Source organism: Choloepus didactylus, chromosome 27 (genome assembly GCF_015220235.1).
Source record: "Choloepus didactylus isolate mChoDid1 chromosome 27, mChoDid1.pri, whole genome shotgun sequence".
NCBI classification, from domain to species: Eukaryota; Metazoa; Chordata; class Mammalia; order Pilosa; family Megalonychidae; genus Choloepus; species Choloepus didactylus.
The window spans coordinates 6,111,410-6,120,490 of record NC_051333.1 but is presented as its reverse complement, the minus strand read 5'-3'; the positions used below and the strand labels follow the sequence as shown (position 1 = coordinate 6,120,490).

General features: G+C 55.9%; 1 pseudogene; it reads right to left on the bottom strand.

Moving 5' to 3' along the window:
• Nucleotides 1-767: 767 nt before the first annotated feature.
• On the bottom strand, nt 768-8,187 carry LOC119521883 (annotated as a pseudogene).
• Between the last annotated feature and the right edge of the window lie 894 nt (nt 8,188-9,081).

Here is a 9,081-nt window from a genome sequence, read left to right as displayed (position 1 = left end):
TCAGGTGCTGAAATTCAGCACACTGTGGATTGAAACGATTTTCTTACTTCCTCAACACATATGTTAGCATTTCCTTTTCTTTAAAAAAAATCTGCTTCTCAGAGAGAAATGTGGCTCAAAAGACATAGTATTCCCAGAAAATATGCATGCATATTTGAATAGAATTAAAATTTGAGGCTCAGCTCACTTGGTTTTCCATCTTACTCTATGTAGTCTGTCTCTGCCAAGTTCTTTAGACTTATGCCACTATATACTTGTAAAACATTTAAACACATTATCTAGATACTCATTCAATCTTATTAAGTAGACAGAGTTTTGCATCCTGGTTTGATATGTGAGGAATTGAGTCTCCAATCAGTAAAATAGTTGGAACTTGTTCTAGGTTATGAAAAAGGAAGAATTCGTTTAGCGGCATATAAAAGAAAATCTTATATACCACCAAGGAGTCATAATGTTGGGTCACATGGTAAGTTAATATGTAAATTTATACAAATTGCCAAACTTTTTCCCCATGTTGAGCAATTTTTTATTCCCAGCATCAGTTTCTGAGAGTGCTAGCAGTACCGCAGCCTCACCATCACTTGGTATTATTAGGGTGGAATTTTTCGTTTCGTTTTTTAACCATCCTAATACTTGTGTAGTGGTATCACATTCCTGTATTAATTTGTAATTCCCTGATGACAAATGGTGTTGATCGTGATTTCATATGCTTGTTTGTCATCCACGTTTCTTCTTTGGTGAAGTAGCTGATCAAACATTTTGCCCACTTTTAAAAAAAATTTGTGATTTATTTATTTATTCTTTTGTTTTGAGAGTCCTTTATATATTCTGGATACAAATCACTCATCAGATGAATGCTTTACAGATACATTCTCCCAGTCTGCAGCTTTTCCTTTCACTCTCTTACTGGTGATTTTGTAGAACGGTTGACCCCTGTTAACACAAACACGTTGCACGTGAGACAACCCACTAGTGTGACAGGTCCTGGAAAACAGAACAAGGAGGATAAAGAAGGGAGCAATGCCAGTGGCAGAAGGGGGTATTCTGAGGTCCAAATTCCCACTGCCACCTCAAAATACCCACATCCCAATCCCTGGACCTGCAATATAACCTAATAGGAAAAAGGGATTTTGCAGATGTGACAAAAGTCAGGATCTTGGCAGGAAGAGTGTGCTGGTTTGAATATATTTATGTCCCCCAGAAAAAGCCATATCTTTGATGCAATCTTGTGAGGCAGACATATTAGTGGGGATTAAGTTGGAATGTTTGGATTAGGTTGTTTGCATGGAAATGCGCCCCATCCAGCGGTGGGTGATGACTCTAATTGGATAATTTCCATGGAGGTGTTACCCCACCCATTCAGGGTGGGTCTAAATTAAATCACTGGAGCCATATAAATGAGCTGACAAACAGAAGGAACTCAGTGCAGCTGTGAGTGACATTTTGAAGAGCAACTGAGAGTGACATTTTGAAGAGGAGCTACAGCCAAGAGGGACACTTTGAAGAATGAACAGAAGCTGAGAGAGTAGCTGCATATGAGAGACAGTTTGAAGACAGCTGTTGAAAGCAGACTCTAGCTCCAGAGAAGCTAAGAGAGAACAAACACCCCAAGAACTAAGAGTGACATTTCTGAGGAACTGAAGCCTAGAGAGGAATGTCCTGGGAGAAAGCCATTTTGAAACCAGAACTTTGGAGCAGACGCCAGCCATGTGCCTTCCCAGATAACAGAGGTTTTCTGGATGCCATTGGCCATCCTCCAGTGAAGGAACCCGATTGCTGATGAGTTACCTTGGGCACTTCATGGACTTAAGACTGTAACTTTGTAACTGAATAAACCCCCTTTATAAAAGCCAAGCCATTTCTGGTGTTTTGCATACCAGCAGCATTAGCAAACTAGAACAGAGAGGTTATCTTGGATCACCAGATGGGCCCAAGCTGGTCACTAGTGTCCCTGTAAGAGGGAGGAGGGGGAGATTTGGTGCACACAGAGAGGAGGGGGTGCAGTGTGGCCCCAGAAGCGGAGAAAGGGGGAGGCAGCCACGAGTCAAGGAGAGTTGGCAGCTGCCACGAATTAGAAGAGGCCAAGAAAGGATGGTCCCCTGCGTCTTTTAGATCCCATCTCGATGTAGTTTGCTACAGAGGCCAAAGGGAATTAATTCAGACAGGAATCCATTGAGCAACGCTGGGAGAAGGCAGAGAAGGAACTGAGAAGAGTCTTTCTTCACCTGCCCCATGTCTCGGTTCCCCATTCACAGCAAAGCTCCTCAAAAAGTTTGTTCTCACTCCTCCCACATCCTCTCCCCAATGCCCTTCTGAACTTCCTCCCCTCACATCCTCGCACCTTTCCCACCACTCCATTAAAACCCCCATCGTCAAGACCACCAGTGACAAACGTGTTTCCAGATTTAACTGTCCGTGTCTCAGCCCCCATGAATGGACATAGCATGTGGGTGCACAGGGCACACAGCCCACTCCCCCTCACTCGCATCCAGGACGCCGTGCTCTCCTGCTTCACCTGAGGCACCTGCCGCCCCTTCTCACCTGCTTTGCCTGCTCCTCCTCTCTGCACTGTCCCAGGCTCTGTCCACAGTGGCCCCTATTTCACCTCGTCACTGTCATCACTTCACACCTGCTCTACAATCAACATCTGCAGCCTGGACCCTCTCCTGACCTCCAGACGTCTATGCTCACCTGTCCACCTGCCTCCTGCTGGGATGTCTAGTAGCCCCTCGGAGTTTACATCTGCCTCAAATCCCTGCTCTTTGACATCCTCTATGTGTTGTGACTTCACCCATCTGTTTGCTCATAGGAAACGTTATGGCGCCATCCTTGCTCGTCGCTTTCCCTCACCCCCTTCCATTAGAAAACCCTACACTTGACCTTCAAGGTGTTTGTAACACCGTGTCCTCACTGCCAGCCCCACCCCTCCCTGTCCTGGTTCCACCCCATTGCCTCCTGCCTGGGTGTCCAGCAGGTTCTTCTCCTTGTCTTTCTGTCTGGCCTATTCTGTGCATCCAGAGTACCTTCCTCCAAACAAATATAAACAGCCAACATGGTCTAATTTTGTTTATTGTTTCTTTCTCTTTAGTCCTACCCTTCTCGTCTCCAGAATATCATCTTGTTCAAGACAGAGACTTTGAAGTTGTGAATGCACCCCTGGCACCTGTAACAGTTCCCTGCCCCTTAGGTGATGCACTAGACAGAATGTCGTTATGTACACTGAATCTCTCATGCACACACGCGCACGCGCACACACACACACACACACACACACAGGACAGAACCTGCAGGTGAGCCACACTTGGACAGGCAGAAAGTGGTGTCAGGGAGAGCATTTTCAGAGTCTCAGAGGGCTGGTCCGGTCGGGCGTGGGAGACCTCGCATGTCTCACGGGGTGGGGTCAGCCTGGCGCGTCCAGCAGGGGACACCACACCAGGCAGGAAGACCAGGCCATGGTGATGGCTCCGTGTTCTCCTGCGATGGAGAGGAAACATCAGCGACCAAACCGTGGAGACCTGGAGAAGTTGGTTCTGGAAGCACAGACCAGGAGCCTGTGTTGGGAGGTGGGGAGGGGAGGGGTTCAGGGATCCAGGGAAGGGAGGAGGCCACAGGGAGGACCAGGTCAGGAGGGAGAGGAGAAGGGCACATGAACGAGATGTGAAACGAGGATGGACGCGCGTGAGTCAGGGTTGTACTGGATCTGGCAGGAGGGAGACCAAGCGGAGAAAAGGTTCTGGGTCGAGGTGAAGCCGGCGGTGTCCGTGTCATCGGGGAAGTGGGAGCCCAGCAGAGAAGTGGGCTGGGGAGCAAGACGGGCAGCTCAACTCCGGCCGTGCTGGGCAGAGCAGCCCTGGGCCCGCCGTGGGGGACGCGGCCAGGTGGGATGATGGATGGTGAGATGCCTACACCACTCACCTGAGACTCCAGCCCGTGGCAGCGTCTGCACCTCACACCTGAGCCCGCAGGACCTCACCCTGAAGAAGAGACCAGTGCCTTCCAGTCTGGCCGGTCATGGTGCCGCGGGAAGGCTGGGCCCCTGTTCCCTCTTATGGGGCCGGAGGGTGCCTGAGGTCTCCCCCAGTCCTGCCTGACGAGGGCAGGAGCTTCCCCATCCGGACCAGACTCCAGTCGGCACGTGTGGACCCTCCAAGCCAAGTCACCCCCTGCCCACCCCGACCCCTCCTCTCCCGGGGGCTGGGCTCACAGGGAGACAACGAGGCAGAGGCCGAGGAGCAGGGTCTTCACAGCTGCTGCCCCGACGGCCACCGCAACCACTTCCGGCACAGGCCCTGGTTTCCAGCAGGAAAGTGGGGTGTAGACGGGGTAACCCCGTGAACCGCAGTCCCATTTCCTTCCTCTCCCTGCAGGACAGAGACCTTTGTTTTTCAGCCCCTGCCCTCCACCCCTGTGTCACCGGATGTGGGTCACATCCACCCAGACTCTCCCCAACCTGGCCCTGCTCGTCCTGCAGGTGGACAGAGAAAACGTGGACAACTTGGGTCTCACCAAAATTAAAAGCTTTTCTTCCTCACAGGACACTATCAAGAAAGTGAAAACACAGCCCACAGAAAGGAAGAAAATATTTGCAAATCATATATCCAATAACGTTCTACTTTTCAACATACATAAAGAGCTTTTATAACTCAACAAGGAGACACATCCACCCAGGCATCAACCCAGCCCGTGCCCTGACTGTCCAGCAGTTGGACAGAGGGCTGTGGGGTGCTAGCCTTGCAGCCGAGGGCTCTGTGTTCATGAACAGGTGAGCTCAAGGTCATTGGGAGGTTGGGGTCAAGCAGGCACCCCCGTGACACTCACTCTGCAGGGAGAGGCTCACGGAGGTGTGCTGGGTGCCCAGCAGGTTCTCAGCTCGGCAGGTGAATCCTCCTTCATCCCCAGCGGGCACCCAAGGTAGCTCCAGGACCCCCAGGTCCAAGGGTTGCGAGGGCCTCAGGGTTAGGCTCCCCTGGGCCCAGCTCAGCCTTGCAGGGGGCTGCTGTCGGCGACACAGATGAGACGCAGGGACTGGCCCTTCTGGACAGGCAGCAATGAGCCATTGCTCAGGACCGTGGGTGCTGGAGAGAGAGAGAGACAGAGTCAGAGAGACGAAGAGGAAGGATTCAGAAAGACAAAGGGCAAGAGGGACAACGCAACCACACAGATGGAGAGAGGGACCGAAATCAGAGGGAAGTGAGCCTGGCCGGCCTGTGTCTTTCTCTGCACACACATGTGGATTCATCCCTGCACTGACGGCCCCTCACCAGATTCAGCCCTGAAAGCACCGGGTGGGGGGCAGCCTTGGGCTTCCAGGACTCCCCGACTAAGTCGTGCCCTGTCCTGGTTCCCACAGCCTCCCAGCTCCTCAAGCTGGCAACTCAGAACCCAGATGGACGTAGAAGGGCCTTGATCTCCATTCAGGTCTTCACCTGACCTCAGTTTCTTGATTTAACGAGGTGCCTCTGAGAGGGGCTTTCTGGAGAACCCCTCAGTCTGGAAGCAGGTGCTCACGACACTACACGACACACGTCATCATGGGGGGGACTCAGGCTGGGTGAGCCCTGGAGGCAGAAATGTCAGAGGTACTGGCAGGTCTGGGAGGGCTTCCTGGAGGAGGCAGCAAGTGAAGTAGAGTGAAGGGCAAGCAGGGGCCCCTGGGTGAGGGTGAGGGTGTGGAAGGAGGAAGAGGAAGTGCCCGGGCACAGCTAGGGAAAAACCACCCGCCCTGCAGGCCTGGAGCCAAGAGCAAGTGGGATGAGGCCACAGGAGGAAAATCTGTGAGAGTTGATTTTTATCAATTCAGAGCATGAGAAATCAGAAGCCATAAAAGAAGAGGTTAATGACTGTGACTAAATGTAAATGCAACCCTATACGTTGTAAGAACCACTGTTATCCAGGAGGGAAGGCAGTTGGCATACTGGAAGCATATTGGAAGCATATTGGAACTCATACCCCAGACTAATTTCTCTAACTTGCAAATAACCGTTTAGAAAAACGGGCAAAGAATGAACAGCGAGTTCACAATGTAAAAGTCACGGCCCTTGGTCCAGTGAAAAGACGCATCATCACTCGTAACAAGGGAACTCCCGACTGAAAGCACATGGACGTAGTTTCTCCCCGACATGGGCAAAGATGGAAAGCGTTTCCCGCGCCCTGCACCGACGGGGCTCGGGGGACACACGCGCGCTCGCCCCTCCGCCGGGGGCGGGAACCCGTCCAGCCTCCGTGGGGAACGCGGTGACCCCTCCCCGGCCGCGCGCGAAGGCGGGTTCCGGGCGCGCAGAGCGGCTTCCCGGGCGGCGAGCGGGGCGCCCTCCCGTCCCGCGGCGGAGGAGGGGCCGTGGGCGCAGCGGGACCCGGCACAGCGGCGACGAGGACGAGGACGGGCTCAGCGCGGACCCCGCGCCCCCGAGGGACCCCTCGGACCCGGGAAGGAGCCACGGCGGGAGCAGGGGGCGGGGAGCACGGGGGCGGGGGCGGGGGCTCCGCCTGCATTTGATTCTCCGCGGTGTGACTCTGTCATGTCCCCAAAAGCCTTTAAATAAACGCCATGTAGGGGAGGGGGGTGAAAGGAGACCGGAAGGGGCGTCCGAGGCGGATGACGAGGGGGTGGCGCCGGCTCTGCTGTGAGGGTCCCTGTTCCTGGGGAGCGGAGAGGCGAAGTCCGAGGGGAGGCCCCATGGGGACAGATTCTCCAGCGGCCGTGGGGTCTGGGGATGGAGCGGGACCCCTGGGCTCACCGAGGAGGGGTCTCAGGGTGAGGGCAGGCTGAGGGGGGAGCAGAGCCCCGACCCCCGCGACCGCCCCAGGGAGCAGAGGCGCTTTCCTACCTGTGCCGTTTCCCGGGACCACAGCGAAGGCCAAGCTCTGCGGAGGGTCTGGGGCAGAGATGGGAGACCCGCGTCAGGGTGAGGGCTGAGTGGACGGCGCCCCCCATCCCCGGACCCTCCAAGGGGGAGCAGGATGGAGGCGGGAGACCCCTGAGCCTCCCACCCAGATCCCGGGACCAGCGCAGTGTCCGGGGCCCTGAACCTCCCTCCCCACTGCCCGCAGGGACCCGGGCGTCCTGGCCCAGGACTCACAGGAAACATTGAGCTGGACGGTCCTCTCCACGGTCACCCCCGCTCCAGGGAAGGTCACCTGGCAGGTGAGGCTGGTGCCGTGGTCCTGGGGCCGTGGGGTGAGGGTGAGCACCGAGGAGAGGCGGGTGCTGGGGCCCAGGGAGGGGAGGGCGGCTGATGTCCAGGAGAAGGTGGGGGGCGTCCCCCGCTCACAGGCCCAGGGCACAGCGCAGGTCAGGCTGCTGGGGCGGCCGGACTCCAGGGTCCCCAGGATCTGGATGTCGGGTGTCTGGGTCAGGGCTGGTGGGGGGTGGGGGAGACGCAGGAGCAGGAGGGAGGGGTGCCTGGGTGAGCCTGAGAGAAGCCGCAGGCTTTGATCCAGCTCCTCCCCCAGCCCAGCCTCGCTTTACCCCCAGCCCCCTCCCCAGGGCGAGGAGCAGGGGTCCCAGGCTGTCAGGGGCCCATGACCTTCCCCTGGGGCCTCTCCTGGAGCCAGTTCCTCACCTGTCATGTGCACAGAGAGCTTGGGATATATGTAATTCCATTTCATATGTCTCTTCTCCACCCGAAAGTACGTCCCTTCGTCCCTCCTCCGCGCGTCTCTGATGTCCAGGGAGCAGTTGTGTCTCCTGAGGTCTCCGAGGAGGTGGAATTGGCCCCGGGTCTCCCCCTGCACACTTTGATCTGGGTCATTTGTGGCCACTGGAATGTCCCGGAGTACATCAGCCCCTTCTGGGAACCAGTAGCCAAGAGCTGGGTCAGAGTCGGTCCACCCGAGATGTGGGATGGAGTCCGTCCAGCCTTCCCGGGGGTAGGTGACCAGGCAGGACACGAGGATGCACAGGCCCTCCTGCACCGTCGCCGGACTCTGCACTCGCAGCGTGTACCTCCCATCCCGGCCCCCCACACCCCCCCAGAGCAGAGGCGGCAGCAGCAGCAGCAGCGTGCTGGGTTGGGTCCAGGCCTGGGAAAGTCAGTTTCTCCGGGTTCTTCTCTCTGGGAACTGTAAGCTGCAGGATTTAGAGGAAGCCCTGACAGGAAGCGGAGGGCGAGGAAAGAAGAGGAAGAAGCTCAGCCTAGAAGCCGTCATGAACACCTTGGGTGCAGCCCCTCCCCGTGCCCTCCCCATGCTGACACTTGCCCCCTCCCTGTCGTTTTCTGCAAAGTAAAAATGGGTCCCTCCCGGGCAAACCCCCTGAATCACAGGCTCTAGATGGTGTGAAGGTCAGTCCTGCTGGCAGGCGGGCAGGGGCAAGGGGTGGGGACCTGGATAGGTGGGGCAGGCAGCCTCCCCTCCCTCCTTCAGCCACCCCACAGTGGGTGCCCTCTCTGTGCACAACGCGGACAGCACCCCCGACCCTGCCAAGAGTTTCCGTCCATTTTTACTGATGCTGAGTGTGGCAGGTGGGGTCTCCTTCGTGCCAACTCCTGCACCTCGGACCAGAGTCCAGCAGATGAAGACCAAGTACAGAGACTGGGCCTCAGGAGTGGTCACCGTGTGCCATCTCCCAGGGCCTCTGGTTTTGGGAAGAGGCAGAGAGCAGGAGGGCTCTCCCTTACCCCCCACCCACAGAAACAGAGAGCCCACAACCACAGGACCAGGCTCAGGGATGGGCAAATATGGGATGAAGTGGCTAAATGACCTTGGGGTCAGGTCAGGCTTAGGCTTCGGGGAGGAAGGGGAGGCTGAGCAGGGGCTGAAAGGATGAGGGGAGCTGGTCATATTAACATGTGATGTGAGGGCATCTCGGGGCGGGAAGTGACGTGCAGAGGCACTGAGGCAGCCTGGCGGGTGAAGGGAGCTGCACCTGTTTCTGCAGGGAAGTCAAGGAAGTATCAGTAGTGATGAGCTGAGGAGCTGGGGCCTTGTCCTGGAGAAGCTGGGAAAGGCTGTGCTCAGCGGATAGGTACGGTCAGCTCTGGCTGCTTGGGAAGTTTTGGGTATGCACCTACAAGTGAGAATTGCTGGGGTCATATGGTAATTTCAGATTTAACTTTTTGAGGAAACCCCCCATTGCTTTCC